This window comes from Melospiza georgiana, chromosome 12 (assembly GCF_028018845.1).
Source record: "Melospiza georgiana isolate bMelGeo1 chromosome 12, bMelGeo1.pri, whole genome shotgun sequence".
In the NCBI taxonomy this organism is placed as follows: Eukaryota; Metazoa; Chordata; class Aves; order Passeriformes; family Passerellidae; genus Melospiza; species Melospiza georgiana.
The window spans coordinates 11,878,788-11,899,486 of NC_080441.1; the positions used below are offsets into that span (position 1 = coordinate 11,878,788).

The 20,699-nt window shown below is 48.9% G+C and overlaps 1 protein-coding gene across 6 annotated transcripts in view; it reads left to right on the top strand.

Annotated features, from left to right (window-relative positions):
- PAK3 (p21 (RAC1) activated kinase 3) overlaps positions 1-20,699 on the top strand; it is a 126,317-nt gene that overhangs the window by 46,130 nt on the left and 59,488 nt on the right. Inside the window, exon 1 of one of the 6 annotated variants that reach the window (XM_058032363.1) lies at positions 7,772-7,793. The exons of 2 other annotated variants lie outside the window; for them this stretch is intronic. The gene's annotated coding sequence lies outside the window, so the exon portion shown is untranslated. Of the gene's footprint in view, positions 1-7,771; positions 7,794-8,818; positions 8,947-20,699 lie in introns of those variants that run through there. 3 more of the 6 variants (XM_058032358.1, XM_058032362.1, XM_058032357.1) reach the window with 3 other exon arrangements.

The window sequence follows — 20,699 nt, forward strand, 5'->3', positions numbered from 1 at the left end:
ATAAATCTATGGAATGAACTCCTCCTTGGTGTTTGTTCATGCACACTGCTTAGCCCTCACTGTTGCTTATGGAGTTCCCTTTGTGGCCAAACAAAACCAAGGGTTTGGAGACAAACAGTAGAAATACTGCTTGGCATGAACAAATCTTGCACATTTTACTGGCTGTGTCCTGATGTAAAGCGAGCTGCAAGTGTGTGCAGGGGAGAAAGGGAAGGAAGGTGCTGGAGGGTTCACAGTGAAGAGAAGAAGGAGATGCTTTCCACTAAAGAAGTGCACTGAGGTGATCTGTACATCTGAGGTGATGTAAGTTTGCTTTTTGGCACATTCTCCATTTACCTCCATGATGATGTGGTCAGTCTCACTAAGTCAACAGTCCTTCCTCTGGGCCAGCTTTCTGAAATGCTGCTTGAAGTGTCTCACTTAATCAGGTTTCAGAGGAATCTTTCTCTTCAGCTTTGCAAATTGTTTGTATCACAAAGACAGTCTCAGTCCTGTTGCTGTAGCTGGTATTGGGCACACTAAAGAAGAGAGGGGCACTTCAGCCAGAGCAGTTGGTGCCTGTGTGCTGCAGCAGAGAGCCCAGAATCTTTAATCCAATATCAACCACTCTGCCTGGTCAGCAGCTGGAGAGTTTCTTGCATTTTAATTTTCCAGGTCACAACCCCAGTAAGCTTGGGAAGGGTATTCTCTAAGTCAAGACAGGCATTCTCTATCATGCTTTTTCTAATTGTAAGGCTTCAATCTTTCAGGCTGCTGTGGAAGTGCACAGACAACCCTTGTCTCTGGTCTTCTAGTGCTGGGAGAGCACTGCCCTGAGCCAGCCTAGTAGTAAACTCTGTCATGGGATATTCTCCAGGCAATGAAGCCTTCCTTTGTGGAAAGGGAACCACATAAAGACCTTTTTCTTCTTCAGGCCCTGTGGGCTGATGTTATCCTGATGCCTATGGTACCTTTGCATTGCAGCAAGCTGGGAACCTGCATTCTCCAGCCCTCACAAGCCATCCTGCAGAGCTGTGTGTTTGCACCTTTGTTCATATCCACCCCTGACACCCATGGAGCTGTGAAATCAGAGTTCATACGATCTAGGGTGAGGGTAATGCTCAGATTCACAACATTTGTTGTGGGAACAGTGGATTTTCAAGGGAGAGCTGAATGAGCAGGAGGAGGCACATGGACATAAGGATCCACTTTCATGTGTGGAAGGAGAAGGAACCACTAGAGATGAAAGCAGCCTCAGGTGTCTCATCTTCTTTGAAGGATTAGCTCAGACCCTCTCCTGTGATACCATAGCTGAAGGTCTAGGGTCTGTGAAGGGTGCAAACCTTTATGAGTTTGTCTGTGCTACAGGCCAGCCAAAGGTAACTCAGCCTGGGCCTGGAGTCTTTCTGACTGTGTTATTATGGGATGATGAATTGAAAATAAAGCAGAGTCTTTCCTCTTCAGCTTGTTGGTTTCTGGATACGAGTCTGTATCGCCACCCTGTTTTGTAGTGCCTTGCTGCTTCCTTCACAGGTTGGCTCCCTTCCTGCTCCCATGGAGCATGTCTCATAGGGAAATCATGGACTTCAGTGGCATCAGATTTTCTGCTCTCACCAGAATACCCTGAGGGCAGCAGGAGATGAGGTATGGCAAAGTTTTCCTAGCAGCTGCTCAACACTGCTTCCCTTCCACAGCAAACAGCACTCGAGTATCTTCAGGCCAGAATCATCCCCACGTGAAATCTTCTGGTGATGGAGTGCAAAAAAGAGCTCTGAATCCCTGCCTAAGCCCTTTCTGCTCCTGAAGCATAACTGCATTCAGTGGAAAAGAGCCACAGAGCAAGATTTTTTTATTGCAAACATGTCTGGCCAAGAAACAGGCATTTAAAAAAGATTCAGTAGTGGTCCCAGTGTAAAAACTGTTAATTCCATTTCATTTTTTAACAGCCTGATTTGCTTGAATCAGTTTTCATACCTTTGCTTTGGATGTTACCCTCATGTGGTTTTGGTCTGGGATGTTGAGACGCTCTGGACAGTCACAGATTAAATACTGGCCTTCATATTCAGCATTTCTAAAACTCTAGAATGCCAGGTACCACCAATGGTTTACCCTTTTCAATTCTGTACATCAAGGTGGGAGCTCAGCAGATCTCCCACTGACAGAGTTGAGCTCAGCTATCAAGAGCTGAGGGCTGTGCAGGCAGGGCAGCTTCACACTTGCTCCACTCAGTGCTTCATTAATTAGTCTTAATGATTACATTGAGGTGAATGTAAATTAAAACCCCAGATACAGACACTGCCATAGTACGGCTAAGCCTGAACTGCCACAGTGTGGCAGCCTGTAAAATGGTGGCATTTCACCTCTTAAGCTCTCTGTTTTGATGTCTCTTGGCAGGAACAAAAATTGGTATAATTCCTGCTCACAAGTAGCTGGGGAGAAAATGGAGAATGTAAAAATCTAGTATGCTGGCAAATGCTTTTCATATTAAAACAAAGATAAACAGCCTGGAGAATGTTTTTTCTATGCCTCACCCACCTCTAGACATTTTGCAAGCTGAAAACAGAGGCACGGTGATGTGTGGCTGTTCCAATGAAGAATCACTGTTGAATGACTATTTTTGGAGAAGATAAATTTGCTGCACATACCCATCTTGCTGTGGTGGTTTTATTGTCAGATTGTGCCTTTAAAGTGTACTGTACCATAGTCATGTATGGATGTTCCTGCAGGGGAAGGGATCTCTCACCTCTGCTGAGATTCTCTGGTGCAGAGGATTGGGCATGGTCATGTATTGTGAAATCTGGTGTTTGTGCTGTGACAGCTTGCCCACACTCCTCTGGGTGAAGAACCTTATTCTCTGGTGCCAGGAAGGCCTGGAAACCATTCTGTGCTGTTTGGATAGATAGGGTGGATCTTGGCTTTCTCAGTCCTGAGAGCAGACTGAATTCAGCATCTTGAGCAGATAAAATTCTGCAGACAGGTGGGTCATCTTTGCTTGTGTTCAGTCAAATGGGATGTTCCCTATGGAGGAGCATGGTTGGTGTTTAAGTGCAAGCCAGACAGGATTGGATTTGACAGGGATTGTCCTGAAAAATTCTGGATCCCACTGGTGTTTCTGCAGGAAGCTGTGATGTGTTCTGTTTACAAGCTGTGTTCAGGTAGGGCTTGATACATTCAAGCTAGTCCTGCTACTCCTGTTGGAAGTGATTTAAATTGCAATTCACAAAGCAAAAAGGGGGCTGGGAGTGACACTGGGGATCCATGAGAGGCACAGCTACTGCACAGCTGCTGCCCAGCCCGAGCTGCTCTTTGCCTCAGCTTCCCCTCTGCCAAAGCTGGAGGAGCAATGCTGTGGGAAGAATCACTGAAGACAGCTCAGGTAGGATTGCAGAGCACAGGTATGAGCAAAATCAGTTCCTGTTGTTTCCCTCTGGCAAAACCCTCTTCCAGGGTGGGATCTCCTTGCAGTCATTCTTGTCCTTTCTGAGAGAGGCAGGATTTGGGAACCTGATGCCTACTGTTAATCTGAGAGTGCTTCTGTTGTCAACTGCTTATGTGTAATCAACTGGGTCTTTGTCTTAGCTTTGAATTTTATATCACACACCTCCCCTCCCCAGAGTAGGAGAGCACTACATTCAGTTTTACTAGCTCCTGGAGGTGGATTATATCCCACTTGATTGTTTACAACAGTTGTGAAGATTCAACACAATTTTAATGAGGTATAGCAGTAGTGTATTAAGAAACGTATCTATTAAATGCAGTCTTTAGTAGTTGATTGGTATTTAATTGACATGTGTTAATAGTCCTGTTAGAGCTCAGTTAAATCCACGGTTGAAGCACTAATTTTGAATAGGGAAATGGTTTGAGGTAAAAATATGTCCTAAAAGTACAGCAGTTTTTAATATAAAAACTTTATTACTAAATAAAGTGTTAAGTGTATTAATAAAGTCTTATGCTGACTTTAGCAAGTGTTTACACTTAGTAGATATTTTTAAAACAGATTATAGTGACATAAAAGACACATTCTGTCAGTTGTTGCTGGAAGATTCATAAGGACTTATCTATGGAGGTAATTTCTGTTTCCTCTTAGGAAAGATTCAGACTTCATCATTTTACAGGCAATTTTTTTTTTTAAAGTGTGCTATTTAACATGAAGGTGGGCTTTCTTCTCCAGGAAGTTGGTCCTGGGGATCAGCAGTTTGGTAACTGAGTTTCTCCAAGCTATGGTGTTACTGCCATCCACAAAGGTTTCACACTGCACACCTCAACCCACTGTTATTGCAGCCACAGGAGGTGCCTTGCAGGTCTGAGTACAGGGTGAATGAATCCCTGTTTCACAAGGACATGGTGAAGGACAAAGTGTTTCCTAGGTTGAGAAGATCCCAGGGGAAGACACGGTGTTTGGTGCCTTGCCTGATCCCACAGGTTCAGTTTTCAGGGGATATCTTGGACCTGAGCCGACAGGGATCCTCAGGACATCAGAATTCTCTTTGAATGAGCTTCATTGCTGTAAGTCTGTGCCCTGCCCTGAGCAGGATTGCAGGACAGGAGTGGGAACTATTCTAACCACTCACAGCAGCTACCTGCAAATGGGGTAAGCTAGGGCACAGAGTCTGTCAGTCCTTACCCTGCAGGACGCAGCACGTGAGAGCTGCAGCGCCGTGGGAAGGCCTCTGTGCCAGCCTCACTGTGTCACTTGTCCCAGGCTGTTACTGTCCTGATCCCACGTGAGCCCTGGGCACTTCCACTGCTCAGCAACTTGAATCAGTCCCAGGCAGCACCTGTGTGTCCTCCCTGCTCTGTCTTTGCCTGGATGTCAGCGCTGCCCAGCTGAGCAGTGGGGACCCTTGGCTGCTGGCAGGCTGCCTGCCTGTTCCCATCGCTACTGTCGGTAGGTGGTTCCTGCCTAATGAAGCTCCTTGCCAAGGGAGGCTGTTGACGTGCTCCAGCATTGCCAGATGGTCCCCTTACCTCTTCTTCCCTCCACTCCCTTGGAAACATTAATGATCCCTAAACCTCTCTGATGGAGGGGCTCCTTTTTGTGACAACCTCATTACGTGGTTATCAGAAGCTGCCACTATCCAGGTTGTCAGGACAACCAGCTTGATTCAGAGCCGCTGGGAAAGGTCTGAACCTCAGGCAAATAACCATGCCCAGCTCCCAGCAGATGCTCACCCACAGCCAGTGGCTGGGCAGCCATGACATCATGGGCCAAGCTGGCCTCCAAATTCAATTGTCAGCTTTCAGCGTCCCTCCGTGTCCCCTCCCCCCAGTGCTCTCCACTCCAGCCCCTGGCACAGTTAATCAGGTGCTGCTGTTGTGCCACTGCAGGCCCCCCTGGTCTCTGCAGGGCAGGCAGAGGGGCTCCCTCAGTCCCCCGTGTATGCAATGCAGCCTTGGGGAGGAGTGGGACCATGGGGCCAGGTGCTGGTGCCTCAGCAGCCTGGCATGGGGGAAACCTGCAGGGGACTGGAATACCCACAGCTCTTAGGGGACAGAATAGGTTGCTTCTTATTGGGATTTTGTTGATGGGGATGGATTGACGGTTGGAATTACTTTTATCTGTAAAATGAGCTCTCTGGCAGCTACCATTGAGTGTGAGGGGCTATTGGGATCCTTAATGGGATAACCTCTTCTCATCAAAACCTACTGACACTCCATCAGCAGTCACACTTACTGCTCAGACTGTGTCATGTTTGCCAGCAAGGTGTGATAAATGTGGCAGGACCAATTCTGGTGTAGATGAAGGCTGTGTTCAGGATTTGGGCAGGCCCTGGGATCTTGGAGGCTGGTCCTCATGGGTGGGTGTGTGGACTCTCAAAGCATTTCCAGCTCGCTGGGACGTGCATGTGACAGTCACAGGGAACTGATGTCTAGTAGGGACTGACCTGCTGTCCTATGCCCTGTGAGGACAAAGCCATCACCATGTCCATGTCTGGGCCAGGTCACTCAGCCACACTCTGCAGGTCAGGCACAGCCCAGACCAACCCAGGTGGACCCATGGAGCAAGTCCAGCTTGCACTGCTGAGCCCGGCACCCTGGGACTGTGTAGGTACCTTGACCATGCAGTCATTATTTTTTTCTTTTTTCCCCTCTCCCAGCAATGTGCTTGAGCAATGTGCCCATTGTCAGCACATGCAGCTGCTTATAGAGTGCAGCAGAGCCCTCCAGCTCCAACAGGGTCAGCCTCATTACAGCTGGCATGAGGAGCAGGGGAGCTCTGCAGTTTGGGCAATTTCCCCTTTGTGGCCTTTTGCTGCCACTCTTTGTCTCCTTTGCCAGGAAAGCATGGGACAGGCATGCAAAGTCAGCTTTCTATCAGGTATGGGACAGCTGACTTCCATTTAACAGCTTAAAGATAGCTGGAGAACCCTGGAAGGCTGAAATGCACAGCTTCAAGGGCTTTGCGGTCTCCGAAGGCCGACCTGAAAGGCACAGACATTTAAAAACCCTCTGTAAGTTTCAGGCAAACCTCCACTGTGCACAGTCAATGCTTGCAAAGTTTCTTTGGCTCCCAGGAGAGTTGTAGCTTTGGACAGGGCTGAGTGTAAGAGATCTGATCTGCTTTTTTACTGCATGCAGTCACAGAGTCAAGTTTCTGTTCTTTCACAGGGGAAAGGAAACTGAAACTCTTCCTTCATCTGTTGTTGCCCAGCCTTTGGCAAAGGGCAGCCTGACCTGGGCTTGATGCTTCACCGAGCCTGCAGTTTTCTTATGGTGCTCCTATGAACAGTTCTGCTAAAAGTTTATTCTAAAACTAGATTTTAGTTGGACTTTTTAAAAGGAATAGAAGTGATTCACTTGCAGATTCAGTCCTAACAACTGTAATTGCCTGATTTCATGCTCTATGTGCAGCTTTTCCTTGAGCTGCCTCCCTCTTTTGGAAGCCTGTGAACAGGACTTGCACTTCCCACGGCTCGTGGTACTCCAGGGTGTGGGGCTGGTGAATGACCCACCAGTCTTTCCAAAGCCATTGGGAAGGATTTTTACTCTGAAGGTGGCTGGTCCCCCATCTGCTCAGTCCTTTCCTGCTCTGGGCTGTTGTAAGCAGCAGTTTGCAGCAGCCAGTGTGGTTTGCAGGGCTGGGTGAGCCTGCAGGGACCCTGGCAGCTCCTTCAGCTGCGTTCCCTTCTCGCTGCAGGCACGGGACATTCCTCCAAAAGCTTTACATGGACTTCGACAGGAGAAGAGCCGAAGGCCAAAACCTGCATCCTCTGCTAATTAACCCCCTTGGGCTCAACAAGAGTGTGTCCTCTGCAGGAGTCACCCCACTGCTTATCCCAGCCCTCCTGGATCCATGCAGTGCTGTCACTGGACATGACACTGTCACATGGACACTACATGCAGCAGAAAATAGAAGGCCTCTTCTTCCATTGTTGAGGAACAGCAGATTTTCATAATTCCTGCTTACCTCAGAAGATCCTGAAAGTCATCTATCCACAGGAGTAATTCTCTGTGGGAGTGGAAAGAACACTGACAATTTGCTCTATGGCTTGACTGTAATCACTGCAGAACCAGCCAGCTAAGTGACAGGTTTGACTCACACTGGGGAAGAGAACCTTGGTGAGACTTCAGCTTACAGCAGGAGGGGATGGCAGTGATTCAGTCAGGGCTGCTTGTCACGTCAGTGTGCACTTGGTGACTCAGTGAGTTCTTGCTTCTGGAGAACCGGTCCTTTGAATGAGCTGTAAGGCAGCAGCCTGATCACTCGTGGTCAGAGAAGATCACATGTGGTATGCTGGGGCTGGGACAGTTTGTTAATCTCCTCTTGGATACGTGTGGCCTACCTTACCTTTGGCAATAGCAACCAGCAGAAGGTAAGTCTTCATTGCTTGCCTTTGGCTGCTCCATAATGTGTTGTTACACATACTCTGTGCATCTCCATCAGGAAAAAATTCCCCAACAAATCAAACAAAAAAAAATGGTCAAAGGTATGCTCAGTTTGGTATGTAACAGCACAGCCCTTTCCATTGGCAGCACTTGGGGCTGGTAGAGCTTCCTGGGACCAGGCACAGCCCCGAGCTCAGAGCATGGCTGGTGCTCCCAGCCCCAGCACTGCTCCATGCCCAGGGCCCTGTGGGCTCTGCTGCAGAGATTGTAAATTTGGTCATGTTTATTGGCACTTTTTTTTTCCCCCTGGAAATATTGTAAATGTCAGACCATCCTCATCAAAGCTGGGTCTATTTCTACGTTTGATGCCTGAGGAGGAGGAGCTGAACTCGTGGATTCAGAAGGAGAAGGACCACACGTTGCCTAGGGAAGCATAATTCTAAAAGAATGAAGGAGAATGGAAAACACAGACCGTGAATAAGATTTTTTTCTTCTGGTGCGTAGGGAGATGTTTGCAAGGAGTGCCCTCTTTGTGGCAGGAGTGGCCGGAGCTGATGCTCCAGCCTCACTCCCGCCGGGCTTCTCCCACGTTTGGATGCGGACAGAAGCCCACAGGCTGTCACATGCACACGTCATCCGGGGGAGCCCCGAATTTCACGGTGCATTTCCTATTCCCAGCGGACGAAGACCAGGGAGGGTGATGATGCCTTTCAGGACCCCTTGCACTGCCGGCCGGCGCAGGTGGCGCCTCCCAGGTTGCCGCACCCCTCTGGGGAGCTTCGGGGCTCGGAGGGCGGGCACCCCCCCGCGCCGCGCTTTCCCTGCGCGCTGCCCTGAAACACGAGATTTGCCCCCAGCCCCAGCCCCGGCCCGCGTGTCGTCACCGGCCGCCCGCCGCGCCCATTGGCTGCGCCAGCGCCGCTGCGGCGGCCCCGCGACGCGCGGGGCGGGCGGGCGCGCGCGCGGCGATTGGCGGCGCGGGGGGACGGGCCGCGCCCGGGGGGCGCTCGGCGGCGGCGGCGGGGGACGGGCGGGGCGGCGATGAGCGACGGCGGCTCCAGGTAACCCCGGCCGGGCGGCAATGAGCGCCGCGGCTCCAGGTAACCCGGGCCGCGCAGCAATGAGCGACCGCAGTTCCAGGTAACCTCGGCCGAGGCGGGTCCAGATAACCCCGGCCGGGCCCTGCGGCCGCCGGCGAAGCGCGGTGCCCGTGGCCGCGTCTGCGGCGCTCCGTCTCCTCCCGACGATGGGAGGATGACGCCGCGGGCAGGGCCGGGGTGCGCCGGTGGCGGGGCTGTCTCTGCGTCTCCGGGGTGCCGCTGCCGTCAGTGACACGTGTGTTGCCGGGCAGTCGGCGGTGGCCGGAGCCCGGTGTCCTGCGGGAAGGATTCCCGGAGCCGCAGAGCCGCAGCTGAAGTTGTGTCAGCGCCGGCACCGGCCATTAACGCGGCCGCGGTGCGTGTGTTCCCCATCTCCCAACAATGCCGCCTCTGGGTTGCGCTTCTGCAGAGGAGTGAGAAATTCTGGGCTATAAATAACCCCGCCTTTTTTTTTTTCCTTTTTTTTTTTTTTTTTTTCTTTTTTAATACTCGTTATTGGCAATGCGCATCCGATTGACCTTGGCACCTGCCGAGTTTCTCCCGAAATCCCTTCAGGGAAGGGTGGTCTCTCTCTGTGCGTGCATGGTGGTGCCTGATGCCACACTGGAGCTGGTCCCTGTGCTGGGTTGTCCCTTTGTCCCAGACTTGTACACCAGCCAGCCGAGGAAGTGCTCCAGCGCGATGTCTGGCCGCTCCAGGCTCCCCTCCTCCGCCGGGGGGGTGCACTCGGCACGAGTGGCCCCTTTTGCTGGTCACTGAGGCAGTTTGCAGATCCAGTTTTCACCGATGCCAGAAAACGAGCCTTGTTTTAAACACAGCGAAGGGTTTAACGTGGAAGGCTGAGGGAATTCAGGCAGGAGAAGCCATGGCTTCAAAGCGAGCGACATCTGAAAGAGATGGTGGGCCCAGGCTGGGAGGAGCGGGGTTGTCTGGGGCCCTGCAGCCCGAGGGGTGTCGAGGGGCTGGATTTTGCCTCTCCCCGTGTCCTTCCGTTTGCGGGGTGGGCACGGCGTGTGCCAGCAGCGAACAGCCTGGGTATCTGTGTGCAGGGCTTGGCAGACCCCCGTCAAGGCTCCGTGCCGCTGATGCCCCACCTGCCCGGATCCGAGCCGGCGCCGGGGCTGCCCGAGAGGGGACGCTGCTTTCTCTTGTCTTGCTGGGCACGGTCGGGGATGCCTGCACGGGGAGCCTGAGGCCGGAGATCAGCAGGGGCTTTGCTGAGCGACTCTCGGGCTGACATGGAGCGAGGAGGAGGGGGAGGAGGACGGGCTGTCGGAAGGGCCGGAGCCAGGCTGCTGCCTGCCTGCCCGAGCGGGACACAGCGGTGATGAGTCCGGCTCTCCTGACTCCTCTCGGGTGGATCCACCTTCTCTGTGGCTGGCAGGCGGGGAGGAGGGGCTCGGGCACCGCTCTGGAGGAGGACGCTGTGCCGGGGGAAGTGGAAGTGTGGCACATGGCTGCAGAGGAGCCTCGGCCTTCCAGTCACAGGTTACCCAACGATGTGAGCAGAATGTGGAGTAAATCAGGGGTCAGGGGTAATGGGTTGTAGGTCTGGGACATGGACAGGTGCGTTGTTCGAGGCCCGGCAGTGAAGGTTGCCATGGCAGGTCATGCATGGAGGGGAAGGGCTGCCCTGAGCCGGTGTTCTGCGGTGAGCATGGGCTGGTGAGGGAGGGTGATGCTTGTGCCTGTGTGGAGCTGCATGGGTTGGGGCTGCATTCCTTGAGTGTGGAACTGGGCACAGGAGCTGGTGTCAGGCACGGTGCTGGGGCTGGGGGCTGGCTGCCTTTGTAGGTGGGGGGCTGCAAGCAGCTGCCTCTGGGCTGCACAGGAGGTTGTACTCTGAAGCAAGATGTGCATGGATGGCATTTCTTCACTGAGTGACTCTGGATAACTAAAAGTAAGTCTCAGGAGCTCCTGTTACAGGATTAAGTTTCAGGCCTCACGGGCCACCACTTGCAGCAGCAACAGTTTGAGAACAGCTGTGGCAGCAGTGCTGCAGGAGGCAATAGCCAGGGTGAGCTGCTTTGTTGTCACAGACCATGGGCTTGGGCCTCATTCACCTCAGGGCTCTAACACAAGTGTGCTGCCTTTTTGTAAGGACTGATGGGGGCTTTGTGCTTTCTAAGCTAACAGGCCCAGTGAGACTGTAGGAGGGTTTCCCAGAAGTTGGAGAGCATTTTACTGCTGACTGCAGGGAAGAGAACTTTACCTTTCCAGGTAGACTGTTGACAGGGCAATTCCTCTGTAAGGATCTGACCAAAACTCAGAAAATGTGTGGAAGCTGGAGTCTAGATTGTCTTGTGTGTCTTGAGCTGACTCACAAAGACTAGAAAAACAAAATTGGGCACAAGAGGTTGTCTTCCTCCAGCCCCCTGTATTTCTTTGCAAGTTTCGTACATACAATTCCAGAGATAGATCAGACACATTCAGCTCTGCAACATGTTATTGGACGTAGCAAATCCAGCTCTTGTGTTAGCCATCTCTCAGCATTTGCTCCTAGAGGAGAGCTAGTTTGTGGGGATAGTCCCATTTTCAGTTCTTGTTCCCTTTGCCTGAAGCTTTCTTCTCTTTTTCTTTTAATACTTTAATTGTGACTGTGGATCCAAGCGTCCCTGGAGCTGCCTGTGTTCTGGGTTCAAAACCAGCTGGGAATCTGAAGGTCTTTCAGATCTGCCTGCAGCTCCTCCTTCATTTTAGCCATGCCTGCACAGAACCGGTCGCAGGGGAGATGTTGCCAGATCTGGCTTCCGCTGCTGCTCTGGTTGGACTCCCTGTGACTTTGGGACATCAACAGCGCTGTCACTTTGTGCTTCTCTGGTTTGAGTACTGATTTCTGTTCTTGCTGTGCTGCACAGTGGGCAGGCAGAAGCTCACTGTGACCTTCCTCTTTCATTACCATTCTTAGCTCATGCCAAAGGTGCTTGAAGCTTTTCTCCAAGAACTTAATGGGGAGGAAGGGCAGTGGTAGAAAAGAGAGAGAGCGTGAATTTCACCTGCAGAAATAAACTTTTTCATTCACTAGTGCTATTTTGTATTTAGCTAGCATTTTCTCCCTGTAGCTCTCTTTTGCCTTTTACCTTTCAGACACAAATAGTTGAGCTTGTGGATCTTCTCTTATGTTGGCCTTGATTTTCCTGTTACTCGAAGTATGGCATTAGGCCGAGTGGTAATTAGTAGGTTTCACTGGGCCAGGGTCAGCGCAGGTAGAGACACTGATGTGAATTTCTTCTCTCAGACCTGCTGTCGCTGGTTGTCTCCTGCTCCTAGCAGTAATTTTATAATGGAAAAATATGATAAAATTGTGTGGTTTGCTAGTGGATAGTCTCAGTGCTTGGAGTTCTGCAGATTGTCTCCAGGTGAGCATCAGCAGCTGTGGCTTGTATGCAGTGAACAGCAAGAGTGTCACTGTGCTTTGTTGGAAATTGCCAAGGGATTCTCATTTTGCCTGTTCAGTTGCACTGCTCCAGCTCAGCTCTGACATTGCACTGTTTGAGTTGGCTTCCTAGGCTTTCTGAGACAGGGAATCGGGCTGCAAGGTGGCACTCACTGCCTCAGGTGGTGTGGGATGTGGCAGGTTGGGTGCACCTTGCTCTGGGCAAGCACCATGGCATCTGCCCTGGCAGTCCCACTGATAGGCATCCAGGAAGCCTGTGATGTTGTTGCTGCAGTCTCATGTCCCCCTTTTGGAGCTCTTGATCCCAGGAGGCCCTGGGCAGGGGACAGACAGGCCTACAAGCACTCCAGGTTGTTGGCTTCTGGGTTGGGAGGGTCTTTGTGTCAGCATATGGCACCAGCCCTACCTGCAAGTCTGGCTCTAGAGCACTGGCCTAGGTGCGCCTCCAGCTACTCTGATGTCCTGTCCTGTATCATTCCTTTCAGAGGCAGACTTGGAAATCATGTCCCTCTTAAAGAGGGGTATATCCTGCTCAGTTAGGAAACCTCTGCTATGAATGTTGCTTTGTTTTGCTCTAAAGGCTTACCATTATGGCTGTGTGCATAAGTGTTCAAGGGTGAAATTGTGTTGTTATATATTCAGTGTGCTCATTTCCCAACATTAGTTTTATTGTCAGTTGCTTATCTAGTAGTGTACCAACAGATGTGACTGAGTCTTGAGTGATGGAGAGCAAAGCTTGTCTCTGCCCTGGAGTCTGTGCTGCCAGTTCCACAGCTGGAAGAGTATTCAGTGCCTCCACATGCTGAGTTTGGGGCTTGGTGTGGTGCTCTGGTACAGCACTGTAAGGGTCAGAGTTGGGGAATGGCAGAGGTAAGGTTGGATACGCATCCTTTGCTCTGCTCTGGTCATATGAACTGTCTTATTGCCATCAGAAGCAGATTAAGGCAGTTTGGATCCAAAACATACTCAAGGAATCTTTGGGTAATTTCATGTTTGTTTATTGTCCCAGTGGCAAAAGTGTGCTTTGTCAGGGAGTGGAAACAAACATTTGGGTGTGACCCTTTGACTTCTGAAAGTGACACCTGGCACATGGACCACTGAGCTCTGTGCTGTGGTCCAGCTTGCTGCTCATGCACGTGCTTTGCCACAATTTAAGGTACTGCAATGTCATTTTTGTCCAGCCATAGATGCCCATAAGCCTGAAACAAACTGCCATTTCAACATTGCAGTACAGCACAGACTCCAGAGCCAAACCATTCTCATTTCCTCTCTAATCCTCAAGTGTTGAAAATGCTCTGGCACCTTAGCAGGCTCAGTGTTGCTCTGCAGGGTGTATGCACACTTCGCTGCATGTGACGAGGGCAGTACTAAAACATTTAAACATTTCTTGCCATGTCACCTGGGTGCACTCATTTCTCCAGACAGTGTTGCTGAAGGGGCAGCAGCTGTACCTCCCCCCAGCCTTTGTCCGTTTGCTGGCATCAAAAAATCAGTTTCCCTATTTAGAAAGGGCACTGGAAAGTACTTCTCTGTGTCTCTTGAGGGGAGTGAAAGGCCTAATGTTTTCCATTTTCTGTCTGCTACTTCTCTATTCCCTATTGTGAAGGAGAAAATCCTCCAGATCAGAAATTTTCTAGGCGCTTCCCTGCAGAGAGTCTTGATTCAACCTGCAGTGCCCAGATGCCAGCTCATATTTATCAGGTGCATACAGCCACTCCCCAGATGAACCACAGGGCTGCTGGTGCATGGTAAACCTGAGAGAGAAAAACTGATAGCACACAATTAAAATCCTGGGCATTTGCTAAAGCTGTTTTTAATGTCTCCTCCCCTCACAGGCAGAAGATTGTGGACTTGGATTTGGGTTGCTCTTGATGTGTCACCAGAAAAGCTGTCATATGTGTGTTTGCAGAAATGGAGGCTTGGGAAAGGCTTTTAATTGTGATTCCACTCTGCATAACACAGATTGTCAGGCTTTAAGCTCAGGTTTGTTTGTATCAGGGACAGACATTGATACCACAGCTCCTATTGGTGCATGAATATTTTAACAACTGAAACGATGCCTGCTCCAGAAAAGAGCTGCTTACATCCACGTTTGATCTCTTTAGCAAGCCTAGGCAGCTCAGGGTGGCATTTCCTACAGATGTGGGATACATCAGCTGTGCTGTGCTCTGACTCTTTCTTCGTTTCAGAAAATTCAAGCTGGGAAGAAGGGAGATTTCTAGCAAAAAACTAAAACAGACAGAATTTGCTCCTTGATTTGTTTATTTTTGAGGAGGGTGCCTTGCACTTTGTAGGATGCATGGACCAGAGAGGTGGGGTAATATTTGGAAGTATCTGGAGTGGCAGTCTGTGGGAATAGTCTTCTCCTATAATTTCTGCCCCATGGCCTGTGCTACAGCTTCTCTCCATACTCTTCTTCTCTCTCCACTTCTTCTTGCACTAGGGGAATGCAGAATCCCCCTCTTTAGGGGCGCTCATGAATAATGGTTAGCATTTCAGAAGGCAGAAACTGAGAGTGGAGTCTTATTCTTTTCTGCAGTGTATTGACAGTTCACACACAGAGGTTGTGTCCTGGACTGTTCTTGAAATCTATTGTGGTACTGAAATGCTGGAACCTCTGCTCTCTTTGTGTGTTTCTGAAGTAAATTGTCCACAAAGCATCTCTAATTAGGGGACACTTCTATGCCATAACTTGTAATATGAACAGAGCTTTTGAGCAATCTGATCTTCAGGACATGCTCTGTCTTCTCCCATGGTCTCTGGAGCACTCTGGACACTCAAGGTGAATGCCAGTGTTCTTCATGTAGTAAGGAGAAGCAATAAGACTACCTGGTTACAAGGTAGTTTTCCAGTTCTAAATCCTTGGTTTGGTAAGCTCTCTTTCCCCTCCATCAGTGAACACAGCAGCACATGGATGAAGTTCCCAGGCCCACACATGGCACAGGAGGTCTGGTGCCTGATTCTTGAGTACTTTTTGAGCTGCATTTCATGTTTGCATTGCTGATCTCAGCAGAATGGCAGAGCCTGCCCTCATGGGTATACCTGGACACACGTGACTCTGTTTGAGGATTGCATCTATCCTGACTGTAATTGCTTGTATACTGAAACAGGAATCACACAGAGCTGCCAGTGTACCCACAAGAGTCTGGTAAACATAATCCCAAAATCAAGCTCTAATAGGACTGGCTTTTGGGCAAGGAGAGGAAAAAGTTGTGCTCTTGCATAATCCAGTAGCCTCTAAGCACAAGTTCTCATCAGACTGATGGCTTTGGTTGGTGGGGTCATTAGGCAGAAGACACCTTGCCCTGGTCTGCCCTGCTATGCTGGTGAGGTGTTGTGTTGTGGTCCATGGAGCTGGCTGTGTCTGACTCCTGATCCCTCTTGCCATGGAAGGGGCAGCTCAGGCTCCCTCTGTGCTCACTGGAATTTTGAATGTTGGTGCCAGAAGGCAGTGAGCAGTAGGTGCATGCATCAAGTATTATTCTGCACTCTGAGGATCTCGAAGCATATTTTCTGTGAAAACTGTTTTAAAGATCTACAATAAATGCCTAAAAGTCAGGCCTGGAAAACAAGCAGAGATGTGTTAAGGCTGGGTCTGACTGCTCCAGGGGGGCTGGGTGCCAGGTTGACTCATGTCAAACACACTGGAAACAAAAGGATGAAGTCAGATGCCCAAGGTCATCAGTAGGGTGCTGTCAGAGCAATGAAAGATAGCAGTTAGAAGTAAACATGATTGAAGTTTTATGTCCTGAACTCACTGTGGAGAATAGTGGTGTTGGTGTGGCTGGGCACCTTGAAAACCTAGGTGCCTAAATAGGACCATGGCAACTAATAAGACCAATTTCCATCCAGCAGTGCCAGGGAGAGAAGAGCCCTGGCACCCCTGAGGCCACAAGGCTCATTTGAGACACACAAAGTGGAGGAGGGACATGCTGGATGGAGCATTGCTACTTGTGATATGTTAGGTGTTAAATGCATCTGACACAGGGAGCTTGTGAAAAGGTCTGGATTCAGGATGTGCTTGTGCTTAGCAGAAATGTTCTGTTCTTTCTGAGAGCAGAAAGGCAAGGCCCCCAGCCCCTGCTCAGCTGTTGCAGGCTGGTGCCAAGCCAAGTGCTGTCAGGTAGCCATTGCTCTCTGCACAGGTGGCCTGGGAATGCTGTGGGATCTGGAGTGGAAGATGTGGGGATCCCTGGGCACTGGGGGTTTAAAGGTGCTTTAGACCCTTTGCTTTGCCTTTTGCTTGTCAGTGTTTGGGAGAGGTGTCCTTGTATGCGTACATACCATATGCAAATGGATTTTGAGTTGTGTGTTTTGTCTGAATTTAGAAAAGGAGTGATTTGAAGAAAGAATCCTCCAGGAAATGCTGCTTTTGCAAGCACAAGCCTCTTGACTGTGATTTGTGGGGGAGGAAGGAGTGGGAATGAGGGGGAGGTTCACTGAGGTTTTCTTCTTTTCTTGTTGCGTTCTGGGAAAACTCCAGCCAAGGCCCACATACAGTGGGATGAATCAGCCTCCCTTTTGCCATAAGTAATTGGCAGCTCTAGCTGCAATGCAGGTTTGATGTATGCCTAATACACTTTTCCTTAGTTAATTGAGAAGATACACTGCAGTAGATGTATGATGTTGAGTTGGCCTTTGTATGGAGTCTGAGCTAGTAGGGAGATACTGTAGGCTGCTCCTTGAGAGGTTGGAATTTGATGCAAATGATATTCCATACTCTAGTCTGAAGGCTGTCATTGCTGTTCATCTGCTATAGAAAATACATTTCCTGTCTCATACACGTGTAGAGAGCACTGTAAGTTGGCACATGGCACTGTTACTCAGTGCAGGGTTTCCTTGGAAGAGTCTGATTTTATAAAAACTTAACAGAATATTCATGCTCTTAGATGAGTGGCTGTTCCTGTGCTGACAAATAAAGCATTTTGGCCTTCTCATATTCCTGTAACAAAATGAAAATCACTTGTTTTCTAAAGCATCTGGTGCCAATTCAGACTCAGAGCTTTCTGTGTCTGCTTTAGGATTTCCACTGGGCTCGGAAAACTTACCAGACAAGCTCAGCATTCACCACTGGAAGAATCTGGAGTAACTGGAGGGCTTTCTTGTCCTGGAAACAGGACATGGAGCAGTTGCCCTTGGCAGGTTAAGACTTGCCAAATGCCTTGTATTTCCTGTTGGAAGCCTATTTTTCCATGGAAGGACTATATAACTTTCACAACTGTAGTGTCTGTTGGTAAATATTGGCTTTGTGCAATATTTCACTTCATGCACTTCAGCAGAATATCAGCAGTGCAGTGAAATAAGTGTGCTGTACTGGGGCAGTAGCATCAGTGTTCTTTTACTGTTTTCAGTGGTAAATACTGTACCTATTATTTTGAAAGCATTTGAAAATTCATTAGAAATAAGTCCCTTTGAGGAACCTGTAGTCACAAATGAGATTATCTCAGCCTTGGAGTTTTAGTCATGGCCAAAGTTTCACTAAATGTTGTCTAAAAATAAAGAATAATGGACTCGAATTATTCTTTCATGTGATTGCTTCATATGAAGGCATCATATGGCCTTCCTCCCTCCAGTTGTTCTGAGGTGGAAGAAAACAAGTACAAATGTAAAGTCTTTGCAAGGAGCAACTGAAACAGTTGGCTCTGTAGCATTTTGCACCTGAAGTGAAACAGAAATGGCTCTTTTTGCCATGTACCTTTGTAGGGTACAGAAAGAACTCTGGATGTCTGAAGATACAAACAGGTAGAAAGCAGCAGGCTCCTTTCCATGCATCCTTGGCAGAGGAGCACTGCTACTTGTGAGATTCATTGTGTTACATGTGACTGCAGAGGGGTTATCCCGAGGCCACTTAGGCTGTGCTCCTTCTCTCTCCAGTTCACCAGACAAGTGTTTCATGTTTTCTTAAGAATACCTTTAAATGGACATTATTTTACCTCATTTTGAAAAGGAACTGGTATTTTTACAGCTCAGGCTGATATATAACTAACCTTTTTCTTTCCTGAACAAGGTCATTACATCATGATGCAGTAATCCTGTCTGTGGGATAAACCATCCTCTCTCTGTGTCTCTGTCTGCTGCTTTTATCTATGTTTGTGTGCACGGTGGGGAGGAGGCATGAGGGGAGAGAAAAAGTTTTGATTCTGGCCAGTTAAACTGTGTTTAGGGAGAATAATATGTGGGTTGTGAGATGCAAAGAGCTGTTGTCTCAGAGCTATTGCTTTGATACTTTATCCACAAAGAGAAGCTCCCCAGTCTCAAGTCAGAAGAGCCTGGGGATGAAATTACACCTTTGTCAGGCTATGACAGGTTAAAGTTTATGGAGATGCAGGTAGCAAATTATCCACAGACTGAATTGCAAAGGAGGGCTTTAAAATGGGGTTTAAAAACCTGCTGGGGAGATTAAGTGGATAAAAATATTTAGTTCTTGCGCCCCTCTTTTTCTTATAATACTCAAAGCAATCTGTGAAGGAAGGAGGGACAATGTTGTTATCCTGGTCTGAGCCCAGAGGAAGCTGAGGGATGGAGTAATGGCACTATGGGTGGAACAGGGAAGAGCAGGAGCCAGCAGCAGGACCCAACCATCTTACTGCCTGTCTCATTCCCTGGCCATTAGACTAAGCTGCCTCTCTGCTTGTTGCAGTTTCTAATTTGTCTTGGATGTGTCTGTGTACTTTTCCCAAGTCAGTTTACACCACAATATGTCATTTATGGCTAGCCTGGGGGGTGCCCAGTGAGGTATGGTGCTATGGTTCATAACTATTTTTGATTCACTTACAAAGGGATTAGGTGACGTGGTTGCCTGGACAGCAGGGGCTGTACTTGGTGAGCCAGTGGGTCTCTCCCAGTCCTGTGTAACCTGAGGTGATGCCATCTAAGCTGCAGCAAGATGCCAGTGATGTAATTTCAGACTGTCTGGCCCAAGCACAGTGAAGGCAGGGAGGCTGCACATGTGTAGGACAGGCTGAAGCAGAAGACAGACAGGGTTTGATTCAAAATTAAACCAGGTAACTGAGCACAGTAGAGCAGGTGTAATGGTTGTTGACTCCCTCTTCCACCTGCTCTTAGAGGAAACAGCCCCTGCTTATTTTACTGAACAGCTCTGAATCTGTTGCAGATTAAGACAAATAACTAAGTTGAGTCATCAAGTTGTAGTGTCTCAACAAACTACTTAAAAAGATGTCAAGTCCTCTCTGTGGGTGGGTGCTAAAGTGGCAGAACTATTAGAGAAACATCTAAAATCACATGAGGATTTCACTGTTAGCATCATGCCAGCTTTATGGCAGTGCTAGAGCATGTGTCTTCCAGGCTGGAGGTGACAGACACCCGTGGCTGTCAGCAGGACAGGGCTATGATGGCCCCTTGCAGGTCATGCTGGCATGGGCGCAGTGCTGCACTCACATGCTTTTGCAGCTCCAGAGCAGCAACGTGCATCAGCTTGCTTAGAGTGCAGGCAGAGCTCAGATCAGGCTGTGCCCATCTGTGGAGATTTAGCTATGTCTGAGCAGTCCCTGCTCCAGTCAAAAGGGACACCAGTAATAACCACTAGATCCTTAAGATAATATTTCTATACTTTGTACTTGTCCTTCATTTATTAAATCCCCAAATGCAAGAGTCTTCTTATGGAGATTACATGGCTGACAGTGTTTGCATCCATGTTTTGTCTGTACTGACTATTGATGCAGGTAGGCTCTGTGTAGTTTGGTCCAATGTCAGTGTTTTAATGGAGAAGAGAAGATTTCTAAATTGGATTAATTGATTATCTTCTTTTGTAATTTTCTGTTACTAGAAAAATTCTAGCAAATGAGTGTGTACTAATATGTTTGGATTATTGTTTTGCATCTGTTGTATTCAGTGCAGGGTCTCAGTGTAGTGCAGATGAGAATGTTTGGACTCAAATTCCAAGGTGATATCCATGTTTGAGAGAAGCCATGGCCAAAGCAGCACTTCCCATTGACTGACTTTTCAGCAGCCATTTGTTATTGTAGTTTTGACTTTTTTTTTCCCTGCCAGGCTAAATTTCAGAGCAGCATTGATTTTGTTTCTTCATGTGACTTGTGATTTGCTGAGTTGCAGGTGACAGCAGCTTTCCCTGATCCTTAAGGGGTCATTCTGCATATGTGTGTGTGTGTTTAAAAGCTGCAGAATCACATTTAAAAGCAAAGTCCTCTAAACATGCTGAGTGTAACACCTTCCCTTTTGCACTTAATTTTAAAGCCAAATATTATAAAAACAGCTCTCAGTGCTTTGATGTGGGTTCCTAATTTTCTCATTGATGCCATTAATATTGCATGCCCAGTTGCTTCATGGTGGATGTCAGGGCTGTGTAACAGCAGCCATCTGTGAGAAAGGAGCTGCTTCCTGGCATGGAGTGAAATTCAGGCCAGCTGTGGATGCTG